Source organism: Stenella coeruleoalba, assembly GCF_951394435.1.
Source record: "Stenella coeruleoalba genome assembly, chromosome: 8".
Lineage (NCBI taxonomy): Eukaryota > Metazoa > Chordata > Mammalia > Artiodactyla > Delphinidae > Stenella > Stenella coeruleoalba.
Genome location: NC_137154.1, coordinates 19,041,449 through 19,060,022, shown reverse-complemented (window position 1 = coordinate 19,060,022; position 18,574 = coordinate 19,041,449). Strand labels below are relative to the sequence as shown.

General features: G+C 35.5%; 1 protein-coding gene across 15 annotated transcripts in view; it reads right to left on the bottom strand.

The window, feature by feature from the left end:
* The window catches only part of LRRC4C (leucine rich repeat containing 4C), a 1,468,103-nt gene that overhangs the window by 185,258 nt on the left and 1,264,271 nt on the right, over window positions 1–18,574 (bottom strand). For 14 of the 15 annotated variants that reach the window (XR_013829414.1, XM_079929000.1, XM_079928999.1 and 11 more), the window contains one exon: window positions 1,926–2,022. The gene's annotated coding sequence lies outside the window, so the exon portion shown is untranslated. Of the gene's footprint in view, window positions 1–1,023; window positions 1,077–1,925; window positions 2,023–18,574 lie in introns of all 15 variants that reach the window. The other variant, XM_079929003.1, reaches the window with a different exon arrangement.

The window sequence follows — 18,574 nt, the reverse complement described above, 5'->3', positions numbered from 1 at the left end:
GAATCCTGAGGTCTTAAATGAGGGTTCTAAATTAGGATTTGCATTTGTTTCTTTCTGGAGCAGGAAGCCCTACTAACCTAGAACCACTTTATCCCTCCCCTCGTTAAGGTTTTTGCTTTATGAAAGATTTTTAGGTTTGGCTCCCCCAGTGAATTTCCAGTCTTTTTATATCCTTACTGGTCCTTTTCTCTCTTTCAGCAAAAGATTTTTCATTTTGGGGGACTAGCTGATTTCATACTTTCAAGCTTACATAAACCTTGCAGAAATACAACTTTTGAGTGTCAAAGTTAAAAGGTTGATCAATCTAGTAGTCCTTTGACATTCTTTAAGGATATACCCAAGAGACATTTGCCAATAATTAACTTTCTAAATGTCACTGTAGTACATACATTTTTGTAGATCACCCATGTTAATAGGTGATACACCCTTTATGCTACAAGGTGCTGTGGATTAAATAATATTAAATATAGACTCCTTCATCCTGATGCTAGCCCTATCTCATTTTTGATGATTAATTATTCTCCATGATATGTATTCGTGGTGGAGTGGCAAATCCAGATGACTGCTGTTCCATTATAGAAGATAAAACTTTCCAATCCACTGAATGTTTTCTTTTGCTACTCCAGTATAACCAAGGGGAGGGCAAACCACCAAAATCTGACCAAATTGCATGGCCAAAATAAAACTTTTTCTTGCATGATCTTGAATCTCAGATGAAGAAATATCAATATGAAAGGGAACATGGTTCATTTATTCTAGAGGCACCAACCAGTTGAAACTATTAAGTGGGTGCTGCTACCAAGACCTTCTACGGATGCTTGGCTTGGTTCATAGCCCTAGACCAAGTCTATTATTTTACTTTTCTTCAAGCTTATGGTTGTTTTTCTATACTTTCAATAAGTTTCCTTTCCTTGGTTTTATGTTTACCAACAAATAAATCCAGGAGACACAGATGATATATTAAATTACAATTACAATTCCCATTGAGACAAGTCCACTAAAAAGTCAGCTAAGCTCACTTACCTGGATAAACTGTTCCCTCCACACCCTCTTTACAGAATAATTTAATAGTATGCCTGAAAAATTAAAAATTACTATATGTAATGGGCTTTTTAAAAACAGTAAAAACCACAAATGCCAGCAGTCTATCATACAGCCATATGTCCTGTGACAATACAGACAACATGCCCATTGTGATTCTAATCATACATTATGTCTAACAGGCAGTTGGCAAAAATTCTGCTTAGAATCTGGCTTGCTTCTTTAAGCAGGAGAAATCACAGTGCTGTGGCTGCCTCCGTCACTCAGGAGGGGTTCTCTTAGTGTGCTACCAGGTTAACAAAATCCTCATGCAAACTTCCTCTTCTTGGCAGGACTCTCCTATTCTTCAATGGTATTTGGGAAGAACACTTATTCCCTATCTCTATTTTATTTCTCCATTGGAAAAAAATTCCATTATATTAGCTATTCTGGCTTCTCTGTACTTGCCTTACTCTCTCCTTTCCTTGGTCATTAGAGTTGCTTATGTGATTGGTGAACTGGAGAGCAAAACTTTGTCGGTTATAGTTTAACCCATTCTCTTCACTTTCAGCTTTAGGGCTGGGTATTTACAGGAAGAAGAATTCACACCTGGTATCTACACTGGAAATTTTACGGGGCAGCCTGCCATGTCGAGAGAGCCTGCAGTTGCCTAGCACTTCCTGGGACTGGATGGGTAAATCTATCTAGTGCTGGAGTTAAATGTTAGGAAGCTTACATGCTGAAACAACATTTTCAGATATTAACTGCATCATCTATAAAAAGTGGAATCTGGCTTTCCATTTGTCTACTCTTTTGACTTATGGAACATCACTTTTGTTCTGAACTTTGTAAGCTAGAATGGAAGCCACGAGAAAACGGGTTAGTGGTACTTGGAACTTACTTACCTTATCAAAATTTCTCAGCCGGTACTGATCTTCCTGAGAAAATCCAAAGAGGTTAGAGAAGTGTTCTGGATTTCTGTAGATAACGTTTCTTTTATACCTGGAGGAAGACAACACAAATATCATATTTTTAAATCATACTATACAATTGAGAACAAATTTAGTGTTAGACATTCCAGCCTGTCATGCTCCCCCAACAGAATTTAGTCATTCATTTTTCTAATACAGATAGACAGACATAGATATAAACATTGACATAGATGCAAAGATAGAGATACAGATATTTACTGTAGTTTACTCATTTCTGAATTTGCTGATCTTTCTTCCCTTTGTCAATGGTCAGTGCATTGCATTACTGAAGTATGTCATGTGTCATACACACTTCACTGGAGAAGCTTGGGAGACTTCTTACTTTTACCTCATCCCTCTGTCATAAGTTGAAAACAATAGAGATAATTATCAGTTTATTCTAACCCTAATAGCCAAATGGACACTAAAAAAGCTAGAAAACATACACTGTAATGAACATATTTCTCGGTTTGATATAGCAATAAAGAAAATAAGTAAATACGGGCATTGGGCTAAGAATCAGAACTAGATTCAATTCATAACCCTACCATAATTAGGTAGGCAATTTTGGACAAGTATCTATACTTCTCCATGTCTTAATCTCTCCACATATAAAGTTAAGAGCTTTGTGCAGAATTTCCTCCAAGTCCCCTTCCAGCTTTCAAATTCTGTGATAATTTGCCTTCTGAGGATGTGGTGTGATATAGGTAGAATTGTCAGGAGGAATTTATGGTAGCAAAGTCCTCATGTTTAGATAAATCTTGAATTTTTGTAAATTTATTCTAGGTACTCAGTTACTGGCTTCTATCTCTGCTGGGCAATTAGTTACTTGTAGGTAAATAATACTAGATTGACTGTAATCAATGTCAGGTTTTTCTATTGAATAAATCAACTATGTATCTCACGGACTTTAGTAAAATTGGATTTTTAATTCACAGGATTCATAACCCCTTGGGGCCAGTGGCTCAGCTGTCTATCTTCCTGCTATGCTAATGTTGAGAGGAAGACGTTGGAATTCTGTAGAAACTGCAGGACTAGAGGCTATTTGTAAGATAGCTTACAGAATTTGACATTATATCATGACTTTTTCTCCCTGTCAGATATTTTCCAAGGGAAAAATATTTCTAGGTGAAGTATTCATATCTAATTGTTATTTCATATATCATTGCCCTGCAAAAACAATAACAATTCCTAAAATTGAGAATTGAGTGATAACTACAATTACTGTTTACAAAGATAATTTTAAAACTGACCCATGAACATTTTTTGTTGTTGTTAGTAAGTAATGGAGATTAATTTAAGCCTGTATTACATAACCAGTGCTGGAATAAACTCTCTACATTATTTTACAGATTAAGCCTTATAACTACCCTATTACAATTTTGAATTATGATTCTTGTTTTCTAGGTGAAGAAACTGAGGCATGAGTCAACTGCCCAAAAAGAGATAATAAGTGGTGAAGTTAGCAGGTTTGTGTGATCCCAGAGCCTATAGTCCTTACTATGCTATATACCCTGGCCCTACAGAGCTTGTTGGCTACATCTAGGCCAGTAAATATTCAATTTCAATAGGTTCTCTCAGTCCCTTATTATCTGAGCCTCTGAATGCATTGGTTGATATTTTTTGTTTTGACATATGAAGGTCTTGTCTGATTTCTCTCCAGGACTATGGTTTTTGTATTTCATTTCTGTGTTCAGGAGAACAAAATGCTGCTTTTTCCATCTTCTAGCCTGAGTTTTCTGCCTGGTATTTAGCATGTTTCAAATAAATATGTGTATATCAGGATGCTCACTTTGTATGCATGTGAGTACAGAGAAGTGAGCTAGGTGGGGCTGCCTGCAGGTGCAGAGGCATCAGATGTGAAGAAGCACTGTAGTGGGTGGTTGTAAAGAGAAGAACCAAGCAGAGAGTTTGTCGATCAGAACAAAGTGAATCATATCATTACACAGACTCACAGAATGTGGGGCTGGAAGAGGCCTCACTAATCAATTAGTTCAAATTTCATAGTGTATAAGCGAAGGAAATAAGATATAAGGTGTTCAGGAACTAAGAACCAGGTTTCTGGATTTCATCCATCCACCCAACGTCTCAATAGTAACACCAAATCCTTAATTACATGTTCATATGCATCTCTTCAAAAAGAAATTTACTACTCTAGGTCTGCATGTATCAATCACACTGTGTGATTTAAGACCCAGAGAGAATAATGCTCATGAAAAAGACCTTGAGGTCAGACCAACCTGAGTCCTAGGGCCAGCAACATCCCTTTCTGTTTGTGGAACTTTAGGAAAGTGACTTAATCTCTTTATGGGACAGTTTCCTAATCTGTAAAATAGGGTAATGAGAGAAGCCTCCTCTCTGTGCTGTTTTGGGGATTAAGTGAGAAATTGTTTCAAAAGGATCTGGCACAGAGTAAGGAAGCAGATACAGAAATTACCAGATATCATCTTCATCATCAGCAGCAGCATTAGCATTATTTCTCTTATGTGATGTCTTAAGACATCCTTTGAAAAATGTGTTTTCCTTTTAAATAAGGAAATATAAATCCCAATGAAAGAGATTCTGGATGAAGAACTAACAAAATAGACTGAAATCACCAGCATGGTCCCAGAGACTTTAGGTTTCTCATCAGTGAAATGGAAAAGACACTGATCTCCATATATATTTGAAATTACATATGCAATACTCTGAAAGAATACATTCAGAATTTGATGTTTTGCTGAGGACTGTCCAAATCAGTGGCAGTCAAAGCCAGAAGTTCTCATAGCTTCTCATAGCTAGGTCTCATAACTAAACCAAATGATTTTACATAACAAAACAAGAGAGAGAAAAAGAGAAAGCCTCATTTTTTTTCTTAATCATAAGTTGGTGTGAAGAGATGTCCATTTGGTTTCTGCTTCTAGAGAGCTCAGTTATGCAGTATTCATAGAAAATAGTTCTAAATCAATACAACATGTTTTAAATTTACATTAACATTTAAATTAATGAGAAGCTTAATGTGAACTATGGCGCTTTAGCTGTTTAGGACTATGTTCCTTCTTGCCAACTTGGAACAGGGTCTATTGACTCACCTTCTCAGTCTCATAAACAGCTTCCAGACTTTATGTGTTTTCAGCGCCAGAGGACTTTCAGGCTGGTGAAAGCTGCCGTACCGACATCACCAGGGATTGAAGTTGGCCCTCTCCAACTAAAGATGTAAAATGCTTCCAGCAACTACACACACTTTCCCTTAAGGTCAGATTGCCATACACAGTTGTCAACCCTGGGAATTCTCTAAGATCAGCGCTTACTCCACACCCTCTGGTCACCATTCATTTATCTAACAAATTTTTCTAAAGCACCAACTATGGACATAGAACTGTGATAAAACAACACAGATTCTACTTCAAGGAATTCATCATCTATTGAATGATACAGCACATATATACATATATAAACAATTCTAGAATAATATGACATCTTCTATGATAAAAGAAGGTACATACTGGGTGCAATTAGAGGCACTTGAATTAGATTGGAGGAGAATTAAGAACAGCCTTCTGAAGAAATAAGGCTTGAAAGACAAGGAAGAACTAGACAATCAAAGAAGAGCAGAAACTCTCACCACTCAAGAGGGGACAGCTCTGAGTGACTTTGCTTCAATGAACAACAAGTTCTGAATGATTAGAGTGAGAGGTGGGGAAAATGTGTTTGTGTGTGTTTGTGTATGTGTATATACACATATACACAAAGTGTGGGCATAAGAAATTAACATGCATGGTTAGGCAGGGACAAGTTCATGAGAGATCTCACATGCCGCACTAAGAATTTTGGACACAATCCTTAAAATGATACAAATGCAGATGGTCTGTTGTATTTTTGTCTATTTTAACAAACTTATAGAGAAGTTTCAAGTTCACAGCAAACTTGAACAAGAAGTACAGAGTTCCCATATATCTCCTATCCCCACACATGCAAAACCTCCCACACTATGGACATCCCACACCACAGTGATACATTTTTTACAATTAATGACCCTACTTTGACACACCATTATCACCCAAAGGTTATAGTTTGCGTGAGTTCAATCTTGGAATTGTATATTTTATGGGTTTGGACAAAAGTATAATGACATGTATCTACCATTATAGTACCATACATAGTAGTATAACTGCCCTAAAAGTCTTCTGTGCTTCACGTATTCATCTCTCCCCTCTCTCCCCACAACCCAGGGCAACAAATGATTTTTTTAATTGTCTCCATAATTTTGACTTTTCCAGAATGTCATATAGTTGAAATTGTATAGTATGTAGCCTTTTCAGATTGGCTTCTTTCACTTAATAATGTGCACTAAGATTCCTCCATATTGTTTTTTTTTTTTGATGGCTTGATAGCTCATTTCTTTTTAGTACTGAATAATATTCAATTGTCTGGATATATAACAGTTTATTTATCCATTTACCTACTGAAGGACATATTGCTTGCTTCCAAGTTTTGGCAATTATGAATAAATCTGCTATAAACATCTGTGTGCAGGTGTTTGTGTGGACATAAGTCTTCAATTCTTTTGGGTAAATACCAAGAAGCACAATTGCTGGATAGTATGATAAGAGTATAGTTAGTTTTGTAAGAAATCATCAAACTGTCTTCCAAGGTGGCTGTACCATTTTGCATTCCCACCAGCAGTGAATGAGAGTTCCTGTTGCGCCACATCTTCACCAGCATTTGGTATTGTCAATGTTTTCAATTTTGGCCAGTCTGATAGGTATGTAGTGTTGTCATTGTTTTAATTTACATTGCCCTAATGACGTAGGATAAGGAGCATCATTTCACATGTGTATTTGTTATCTGTATATCTTCTTTGGTGAGGTGTCTGTTCAGGTTTTTGTCCTGTTTTTTTAATGGGGTTGTTTTCTTATTGTTGAGTTTTACAAGTTCTTTGTATATTTTGGATAACAGTCGATTATCAGATGTATCTTTTGCAAACATTTTCTCCCATTCCTCTCATTCTCTTGACAGTGTCTTTCACAGAGCAGAAATTTTTAATTTGAATAAGGTTCAACTTATCAATTATTTCTTTCATGGATCATACCTTTGGTGGCTTGACAAAAAAGTCATTGCTGTATCCAATGTCATCTGGGATTTCTTGTATGTTATCTTCTAGGAGTTTTATAATTTTCCATTTTCCATTTGTGAAGGGTATAAGGTCTGTGTCTAGATCCTTTTTTTTTTTTTTTGTATGTGGATGTCTAGTTGTTCCAACACCATTCCAGAGATACCTACCAAAACTTTTTCTTTTCAAGCTCTTAGTCAACACCACATGGTGAGCTAATAATCATAATTATTAAAAACTAGTAAACTGGTATTGTATTTATTGGCAAATAAATGTCTTAATACTTGGCATTAAAATAATAGAAATGGCCCTCTATTGGTGAAATTAAAGGTATTCATTATATGTGGGCTAACTTACATATTTTGGGGACACTCCTCATTTTTATATTAACACAGTTTAAGAATCAAGTGAGGCATGAAGCTTATATCCTTATGTTAGGAAAGATACCTGAGGCTTGATGCATACATTTTTCTCTGCCCAGCCATGAGTTAGAAGAATATTTCATTGGCTGATCCAACTAAAACAATATAGAAATTCTGCCTCTGGAATGCTGTCTGCTGAAAGGTGGCATTCAGAGCACCTAAAAGAACAAAAGATGGAACTTTGTTGCATTTTCAGAACTATTTTTTGATTAGTCACCAATGCAAGCATGTATGTCTAAAAAACATTTGTGTTCTTGGCAAAATCAGGTCAGCAACTTTGCTTTGCTATGACCTAGTAATGAGAGTATAGCTAATTCTTATTCAGCTCAGGCTTCTTTGCCTGTTACTATCTACCAAAAAGAGTCTAGTGCCTACATGTTGTGCAGGACCAAAGCATCTTAGATCAATTTGCAACACTTAACATGGCCAAGGAGCAAACAGGAAACTGCTGCATCCTGAGTGTGATAAGAAAGATACTGTTAGAAATAGACATTGGAAGTGAGAGTAGCATGACATATATACACTACCGAATGTAAATTAGTTAGCTAGTGGGAAGCAGCAGCATAGCACAGGAAGATCGGCTCAGTGTTTTACGATGACCTAGAGGGGTGGGATGAGGAGGATGGGAGGAGTATTCAGGGGGGAAGGGATATGGGGACATGTGTATATATATGGCTGATTCACTTTGTTGTACAACAGAAACTAACACAGTATTGTGAAGCAATTATACTCCAATAAAGATCTATTAAAAAAAAAGAAATAGACATTGAAGAGGTAGACAAGAAGAAAAAATGCAGGGACTTTTAGCTCCTGATAATATTTTTGGGTTGAATTCTCAGTGTAATAGGAATCATGTAAGATATAAGAAGAGAGTACCTCTGATCTGCTTTACATTTTTTAAAGATGATATTAACCAATATGTAGAAAATAGATTGCAGTGGTAAGACTGGGTTCAGGGAGGAAAGTTGAGGAATACTTCAGAAGTCCAGACAAGAGTAATAAAGGCTCAGACACAGTGATAGAAATGGATGTGAGAAATGTGGATGGACTTCGAGACATTTTTTGGGAAAAAATCTCAGTGGGATTTGCTTGTTGATTGGAAGTGAAAAATAGGACAAGGAAAGACTCCTAGGTTTGGGGCAGCTGGTGGGAAATCTTCAATGCTGAATGTGGCTACTGGAGAAGGTATGTGCTGGAGGGTTGAGGTTCAGGCTTACTGCTAAGGGGTGTCTCTAACAATGGCAGAGGAAGACATATCATAAGCCTTCTGTTGACTTCCCCATGGATCCATGCAGAAAGTCACTGATTCCCACCACAGGGCTTTCAACACAGACTACCTGTGGAGGGCACTTGCCCAGTGGGGTCATGTGAGATGTCTTGTTCACACTGGAAGGCCTCTTTTTTCATGTCTAGGTATAAAGAACCAAATGGGAAGTGTCAGTGTTTCAGATGTATTTCAAATTCATTGAGCCTTAGTGTTTCATTGTAGAAAATGAATGACCAAGAAGAAGGTGTCTATCTTTATCTACCATCATTAAGAAGGTAATATTCATCAAAAGCTATAGAGCTTCAAAATTATTCTTGGTTCTTAGTTCAGTGCATGAATATGTTTTCATAGTCATTGATTTAGTCAGTTAGTCATTCCATCTGTCAGTCTATTGGTCAGAGGTTCGCTTAATAAACATTTCTCATAAATTAGCCATGCACTGGCTAAGTACTGGAGATAAGTCTTATATGACTCTTCTTTGGTCTCTATATCTCCTACATATTTAGCCTGTTAAGCACCAACAAAAAAAATCTCAATTTTATTTATTTATTTTTAAATTTTTATTTTTAAATTTTTATTGGAATATAGTTGATTTAGATTTTTTTAAAAATTTTTATTGGAGTACAGTTGATTTACTATGTTGTATTAGTTTTAGGTATACAGCAAAGTGAATCTATATACTTGTACATATATCCACTCTTTCTTAGATTCTTTTCCCATATAGGCCATTACAGAGTATTGAGTAGAGTTCCCTGTGCTATACAGTAGGTCATTATTAGTTATCTGTTTTATATATAGTAGTGTGTATATGTCAACCTCAATCTCCAAATTTATCCTCCCTTAACCCCTGGTAACCATACGTTTGTTTTCTACATCTGTAACTTTATTTCTGTTTTGTAGATAAGTTCATTTGTACCCCCTTTTTTTTTTAGATTCCACATATAAGTGATATCATATGATATTTGTCTTTCTCATTACTCAGCCAAAAAAAAAAGAAAAGAATGAAATAATGCCATTTGCAGCAACATGGATGGACCTACAGATTGCCATACTGACTGAAGTAAGTCAGACAGAGAAAGTCAAATGCAACTTAGAAAATTGACTTCACTGCACTCTATATTGACTCTGGTACTACTGTAAAAATTAAGGATCAAACAAACAATAAAATTGATTGCTTTTACATTTGATTTATGAAATCTCTACATTCTTTAGAAAATCAGATTTTATTTTTATTTTATACTTCCAATTTCTGATTGTGGATGTATTTGAGATTCTTTTTTTTTAAGGAATGGGATCAATATATACATATATATAACTTCATGATCTTTACACATGTTAATAGGTATGTAATGTAAATACTAACTAGATTTATACACAAGCCTACTCAAACTGAAATATTTTCATGTATATTTTAAAATAATTTTGTTTGCATAGGGAGAACTAAAATGAAAACATTTACACCCAAACTAGATATTATACTGTACTTTTCCATGGCCTGTATAGCTTTGAATAGAGACCTTTCAACATTCTGTGTCACAGTATTTCATCTAAACTGAAGTTAATACTATGAAGCCACTTTAAACTATTCTTATTTAACATGAGAATCAGGAGGCTGGTGTCCAGGAAGTTTTCTAGGCTCTTTGGTTTTTAATCTCAAAATAACAGAGCACATCATTACTATTATCTGTAAAAAGGTTAAGAAAGCAAGAGGTGAATTGTGAAAAAGAATATATTCACATCATTTTCAGTTCAGTGATACAATATAAGAAGTCAACATGTTGTAATTTTTTCTCATAGTTTTCTTTAGTTATTGGAGACAACTAAAGTGGTTGACAAGTTACATGTATTTATGAAATAATGTAATCACATTTTCTCTTGTACTTCTCTAAGGCGGGCAATAAGAGTCAACTACTGAGATAACTCTTATTGGATCAACATTTAACAATTGAGGTACAGGACATTTCCTGAGGGTTTATGACCAGGTTGAAAAAAAATTGGTAATCTCAGGAATTCCTGGGTGGTATCACTTTTTAGTTTATTTTTGCCTCAGAGATTAATAATCATGATGATTATTTCTGCCATAAATTAAAATAGGAGAGAACTTCGATCTATTCAAATATGGACTATTTTATGGTTTCAGGGCTGTCAGCTGAAGCCATGTCACATGAGCCATGCTCAAAGGCTATAAGGGTATGGAGTCTGCAGAAAGCAAACAGACTTGGAGGACACTGGCCAGGAATCAGGGTCCCTGCATTGTTCTGGGAAAATGCAATGAAAACTGTTTGGTGTGCCTCAAGGCGTAGAATAAGAACTCAATGTGGTGATGACGGGAAATGCAATTTCAGCTCAGTGTAAAACTAACTGTCAAAGCCATCAAAGCTATCCAAGGGTAGAATAGACTGCCTTTGAAGGTAGTGAGTTTATTGTCATTTGAGTATTTAAGTGTAGGCTGCACAGCCACTTGGTAATTACTTTCTTACTTAATATAGTGTCATTCTCTGAATCCAATGAGTTATGCCAGTTTGGTATTAATTTAATGAAGAAGAGGCAGTTGAATTATGAACATAATATGAATTGCTGTTGCTTGTGTGGTAAAGTTTGAGATGGAATTAGTAGCATTGGTCTAAGTGCCATAACATATAAATGAACACGGGAGAAGCAGCTTTTTCTGATGGAGCTTTCTCTACATACGTGGCCTTTAAAAATCAAATACACTTGAGCAGTGTTTTAGTTTCCTAGGACTGCAATAACAAAGTACCATAAATGGAGTGGCTTTAAACAACAGAAATTTATTCTCTTACAGTTCTGGAAGCCAGAAGTTCAAAATCAGATGTGGGGGGTGACACGACATCAGGAAAATGGCAATGAGATGTCCCTTGGACATATTCTCCTCTTAGCAACAATGATTTGGCATCCATCCACAGACAAAAGTGCCTTCATGGGAGCTCTGGGATTCAGGAGGAGACTGGGAAATCCTAGTGAAGTCCAAGACCAAAGAGAGCCAGTCAGGCTTGCAAGAAGGCAGCTGACTCACTGACTGTGGTCCTGGCTACAGAAACAGAAATATCTCTGGAACCCTGAGAACTTGGCTATAACCCTTTTGGCTTTGGATCTGTCACCAGCACCATACACCAAGAGACCTGGGAAAAGTCACATCCACCCATGCAGCAGGAAATAGACATATGGACATTGGTCCAAGCCATGGACCCTGAAGTATCCTGTGAACCAACTTCAGACCTTCTTGCCCACAGTCTGTGAGTCTCTGGAGGAGGGCCCACCAAATTCAGTCAGATTGTAGACTGAAAGTGCCCTGTAACTGGGCTCCAGCATGTCCCAGCCACAGTCTGTGAGACAAGACATTCCAACTGCTGGCTCAAGACATTGAGCCTGGCTCAAGACATTACAACTGCCACTACATAAATATAAAGGATTCTAAGAGGATACTATGAACAAATATAAGCCAAAAAATTGGATAACCTAGAATCAATGGATAAATTCCTAGAAACGTACAACCTACCAAGACTGAATCACAAAGAAATAGAAAATTTGAACAGATCAATGAGGATTAAGGGGACTAAAACAGTCATCAAAAAATCTCTCAATAAAGAAAAGCCCAGGACGAAATGGCTCTACTGGTGAATTCCACCAAACATTTAAAGGAGAATTAATGCCAATCCTTCTCAGACATGTCTAAATAATTGAAGGGGAGGGAACACTTCCAAAATCATTTTGCATAGCCAGTATTACCCTGATATCAAAGCCAGATAAAGACACTACAAGAAAATAAAACTACAGGCTAATATCCTTGATGAATATGGATATAAAAATTCTCAAAATAATTCTAGCAAATTGAATTCAATATGATCAGATGGAATCTATTTCTGAAATGCAAGGATGGTTCAACACACACAAATCAATTCACATGATACACCACATTAACAGAATGAGGATAAAAATCATATAGCCCTCTCAATACATGCAGAAAAAAGTGTTTGATAAGATTCAATTCCTTTTCATGATAAAAGTTCTCAACAAATTCGGTATAGAAAAAACATATCTCAACATAATAAAGGTCATATATGAGAAACCCACAACCAGCATCATACTCAATGATGAAAAGCTTAAAGATTTTCTTCTAAGATCAGGAACAAGACAAGGGTGCCTACTCTCACAACTCCTATTCAACATTGTACTAGAAGTCCTAGCCAGAGAAATTATGCAAGTAACAGAAACACAAGTCATCCAAATTGGAAAGAAAGATGTAAAATTGTCTCTGCTTGCAGATGATGTGATTTATCTATAGAAAATGCTAAGAGTTCCACCAAAAAGCTGTTGGAACTAATAAATGAACTTAATAAAGTTGCAGGATACAAAATCAGCATACAAAAATCAGTTTTGTTTCTATACACTCACAATAAAATATCTGAAAAAGAAATAAAGAAAACAATCCCATTTACAACAGCATTGAAAACAATAAAATACTTAGGAATAAATTCAACCAAACAGTTGAAAGATCTAACTGAAAACTTTAAGATATTGATGAAAGAAATTGAAGAAGACACAAATAAATGGAAAGATATCATGCATCCATGGATCAGAATTAGTATTGTTAAAATGTTTCTGATAGATATATACTAGTATACTAGACATATACTAGTATACTAGATGTATATAAACTTAAAGCTGTTTATAGATTCAATGTAACCCCTTATCAAAATTTTAATGGTATTTTTCACAGAAATGTTAAAACAAATTAAATTAGTATGGGACCACAAGGACCTCCAATTGCTTTCTCTTTCTTGAGAAAAACCTGGAGTTCCTGATTTCAAAATATACTTCAAAGCTATAGTAGTAAAAACAGTATGGTACTGGCATAAAAAGAAATACATAGACTGATGGAATAGAAAACCCAAAGAAAAGAATAGAAAACCCCAAAATAAACTTAGGCAGATACAGTCAACTAATGTTTGACAAGGGAGCTGTGAATACTTGGGTCAAAGATAGTCTTATTAATAAATATTGTTAATGCTGAATATTTACAAGTAAAAAATTGAAATTGGACTCCCATATTACACCAATCACAAATATAACTTGAAGTGGATTAAACATTTAAATGTAAGAACTTAAACTGTAAAACTCCTAGAAGAACACATAGGGGAAAAGTTATTTAACATTGGTCTTGGCAACAATTTTTTGGATATGACACCAAAAGCAAAAGCAATAAAAACAAAAAATTAACAAGTGGGACTACATCAAACTAAAAAAGCTTCTGCACAGCAAAAGAAACAATCAACAGAATGAAGAGGCATCCTACCGAATGGGAGAATATATTTGCAAGGTTAATATCTAAAATATATAAAGAACTCATATAACTCAGCAAAAAAAACCCCAAACAATCCAATTTAAAAAATGGACCAAGGTACTAAATAGACATTTTTTCAAAGAAGACATACAAATGGCCAAAATGTACATGAAAAGATACTAAATATCTACTAGTCACTAGGGAAATGCAAATTAAAACCACAATGAAATATTATTTCATACCTGTTAGAATGGTTGTTTTCAAAAGGACAAGGGATAACAAGTGGTGGTGAGGATGTGGAGTAAAGGGAACACTTGGGCACTGTTTGTGGAATGTAAATTAGTGCAGCCAGTATGGAAAACTGTGGAGGTTCTTCAAAAGCTTAAAAATAGAACTACCATATGATTTAGCAATCCCATTTCTGGGTATATATCTGAAGAAAATGAAATCAAGATCTCAAAGATATATCTGCAACACCCTGTTTGTTATATTCATTGTAGCATTATTTACAATAGCCAAGATGTGGAAACAACTTGTGTCCACCGATGGATGAATGAATAAAGAAAATGTTGTGTATACATACACAATGGAATAGTATTCAGAAATGAGAAAGAAGGAAATCCTACCATTTGCAACAACATGGCTGGATCCTGAGGAATTTATACTAAAAGACATGCCAGGCAGAGAAAGACAGATACTGTATGATCTGACTTATAAGGGGAATCTAAAAAAAGCTCCAAACTCATAGAAACAGAGAGTAGATTGGTGGTTGCCAGGGGCAGGGTGGTGGGGAAAATGGGGAGATATTGGTCAAAGGGTACAAACTTCTAGTTGTAAGATGAATAAGTCTTGAGGATCTAATGTATAGCATGTTGACTATAGTTAACATATTGTATTACGTACCTGAAAGTTTCTAAGAGAGTAGATCTTAAATGTTGCTCTCACCACACACACAGAAAAATTGTAATCATATGAGGTGACAGATGTGTTAACCAACCTTATTTTGGTAATCATTTTGCAATATACACATCTATTAAATCATTACTTTGTACAAAAACTTACACAATGTTGTAAGTCAATTATATCTCAATAATGCTAGAAAAATGAAAACTGAATTTTAGATTAACAATTAATAATTGTTTAGTATAAGTATGTCTCAAATATATGAACTGTCGGTCTGAAAATCAAATTTAACTGGGGGAAAAAATGATGTGGGCAGGCCCTGCTGCCTTTCAAACTCTACTTGAGAATCTTTCCTTGTCTCTTTTAGCTTTTGGTGATTCTAGCTGTTCCTTGGCTGGTAGCAGCATAACTCAAATTTCTGCCTCCATCTTTACACGGTCTTCTTCCTTCTACTGTGTGTCTCTTCCTTATTTCCAAATTTCCCTCCCTTTATAAAGTCATTGGATTTAGGGCCCACCTTAACCCAGTGTAACTTCATCTTGACGTGATTACATCTGCAAAGATGCTATTTCCAAATAAGGTCACATTCATAGCTATCAGGAGTTAAGAACTCAACATATGTTTTTGGGAAATAATTCAGCCCACAACAAGCAGTTTTACATCTTTTCATCATCAGCACTTACATGTGAATTAAGGTATCTGACTTTTCCTTTTAATGTTCTCCTTTCTTGGGTTTCAATTTCCAAAATCCTATCACTTTTACTTTACAGTCTAACAAAACTGAAGCACGTGTATCCTTAAATACATCATTTTCTCTCATATGATTGTTCATGGACTAGAGTGTCCTGCTCTGTCCACCTGACAACTCTCTAGTTGTTCTTCAAATTTTAGCACCATCATAACTTTTTCATATCTACTGGGAAAAATTGAGTGTCCTTCTCCCTTTGTTTGCATCATACCATATACAGATATTTCCACTAAGCCAATTATCAGACCAAATCACTAACATTTCTTTATATATATATATAATTACAATGTATATTTAATTATAAAATAACCAAGGAAAAAATTGCTTATCTGATGTAATTACTGCAGGCTTGGTGGTCAAGATGGAAAAACCTAACAGTATTTGGGCTCACTCTGTTTTAGTATGTACAGAGAGAATGCCACAGGGGATCCTGTTTCATTTTCTATTGAGGGACACCTATCATGCTTTTAAAAGTTTTTTCATTAAGACTCTTACATGATTTCTAAATATTAAGTTTATACCTACTGGGAACATTTACTTATTACCCAAGACACAGTGCAACATTTCAGTGAAAATTTTAATAATGGTTTCAGAAGATACTGTCAAGAAAAGCATGCCATTGGGTACCATTATCCATAAGGACAGTAGGATAGAGTTTAGGAAAGTGTGTTGATGACATAATAAAACATTTTAAGAGAAGTTTATATCAGTACTTCACAGTAATACACCACAAAATATGGGTAGTGGGGGAAGGTAATTACATTTCATTTTGCCCTCTGCATGCTATTTCACTGGTGGTATGCACTCATAATTGGTTACTTGAAAGAATCCAGCAATTACAAGCATATTAATTAATAAGCAAAGCATTAAGCAGAATAATGAAGTCACCAGACACATACATATACACATATGTTACATACATATGTATAAACATACATAAATAAGCAAGCCAGCCAGTCAGCAGAGAGTGAGGTATGATAAGCATCAACACAGTCAGCCACTATGGAGAACAGTATGGAATTTCCTTAAAAAACTAAAAATAGAGCTACCATATGATCCTGCAATCCCACTCCTGGGCATATATCTGGGGAAAACCATAATTTGAAAAATACATGCACCCCAATGTTCATTGAAGCACTATTTACAATAGCCAAGACATTGAAGCAACCTAAATGTCCATTGACAGATGAATGGATAAAGAAGATGTGGTATATTTATACAATGAAATATAACTCAGCCATAAAAGAGAATGAAATAATGCCATTTGCAGCAAGATGGCTGGACCTAGAGATTATCATAATAAGTGAAGCCAGGCAGAAAAAGACAAATAGCATATGATATCACTTATATGTGGAATCTAAAAAAAATGATGCAAATTAACTTATACACAAATCAGAAATAGACCCACAGACATAGAAAACAAACTTATGGTTACCAAAGGGGACAGGGGGGATGGGATAAATCAGGAGTTTGGGATTAACATATATACACTACTGTATATAAAATAGATAACAAACATGGACCTACTGTATAGCACAGGGAACTCTACTCAATATTTTATAATAACTCATAAGGGAAAAGAATCTGAAAAAAATATATATGTGTATGTATAACTGAATCACTTTGCTATAAACCTGAAAGTAACACAACATTGCAAATCAACTATACCACAATAAGAAAAACAAAACAAAACAAAACATAGTTGGGGGTATCTATCTCAAATTTTCACTTTATTTCTTTTTCCCATTCTCTATCTCTTCCACCCTCCTTTCATTTCTTCCTTTCCTTTTATTTTCTTTTTCCTTTTTATCATTTCATTACCTTCTCTGTAACAGATCACCAGCTGTAACTCAGGAAAATATAACATAAAGGCACTGTCTAAAACATTTAGTCTGAGCTCACTCTTCAATATTACAGCTCCTTTCCTAAATGGTAATTATATCTTGGGTATTGCAACCCTTTGAAATTACTAGTGAAAGCACTTTTCCTCTCCCCCCCGCCATTTTGAAAGAATTAGATCTTTTCTCAGGTGCAAAACTTTCAAAACGTTCAATATTAATGACATATTATTCAATGATGCTAAGTCATTCTACATTTCATATCCCAAACAAAATTATGATCCAACCAATATCATCAAAATCATAACTGAAATGAAGTAAGCACTAGAACTCAGCTTGTACACCTAACACTAATCTTATTCCTCAGAAGACTTGATAATATTGTCATGATGAAACTATTTGGGAAGTGATTTTTAAAATGAAAATGACTCTAGGGAAACAAATATCACCTAAACTTTCTCCAGAGGTCTATATAGAATATACATAAATCTCATCTATTCAGAGTTACCTTCATTACAAATAAAATTTTGGGGAGGCTGATAGAAAAAAGCTTGATACTATTTCTAGCCAGCTAATTTTAAAGAGGAAAAGAGGCTCCTGATGTTACGGGTTTGCTACCGAACTGAGGGGGCTGCAGAAAGCCAGAGATGGATGCTGTCTGCTGGATGTTTATGTTCACACTTTTCTTATTCCTGTTTCAAGAGGAGTAACCAGTTACAAAGGACCAGAGGGTGTTTTTGCACCTTTTCCTCCTCTTGATTAAGGTAGACTTCACAGCCCAAGTGTGACAGGCAGTGTTTCTGCACACTGGAGTCCTCCCAGGAGCATATTGTCTATCTCTGTAGGAGCTGGAGGCTTTAGATTGGTTCAGACACCACTTTGCCATCAGCAATTTCTTTGTATCCAGAAAAGAAAGTGGTGTCAGGTATGGTATATTTTCTTTGGATAGTTTACAGGAGTTGTCCCATACAACAGAAAGCCATACCTTTCCACAATATAATGAAAATAGCC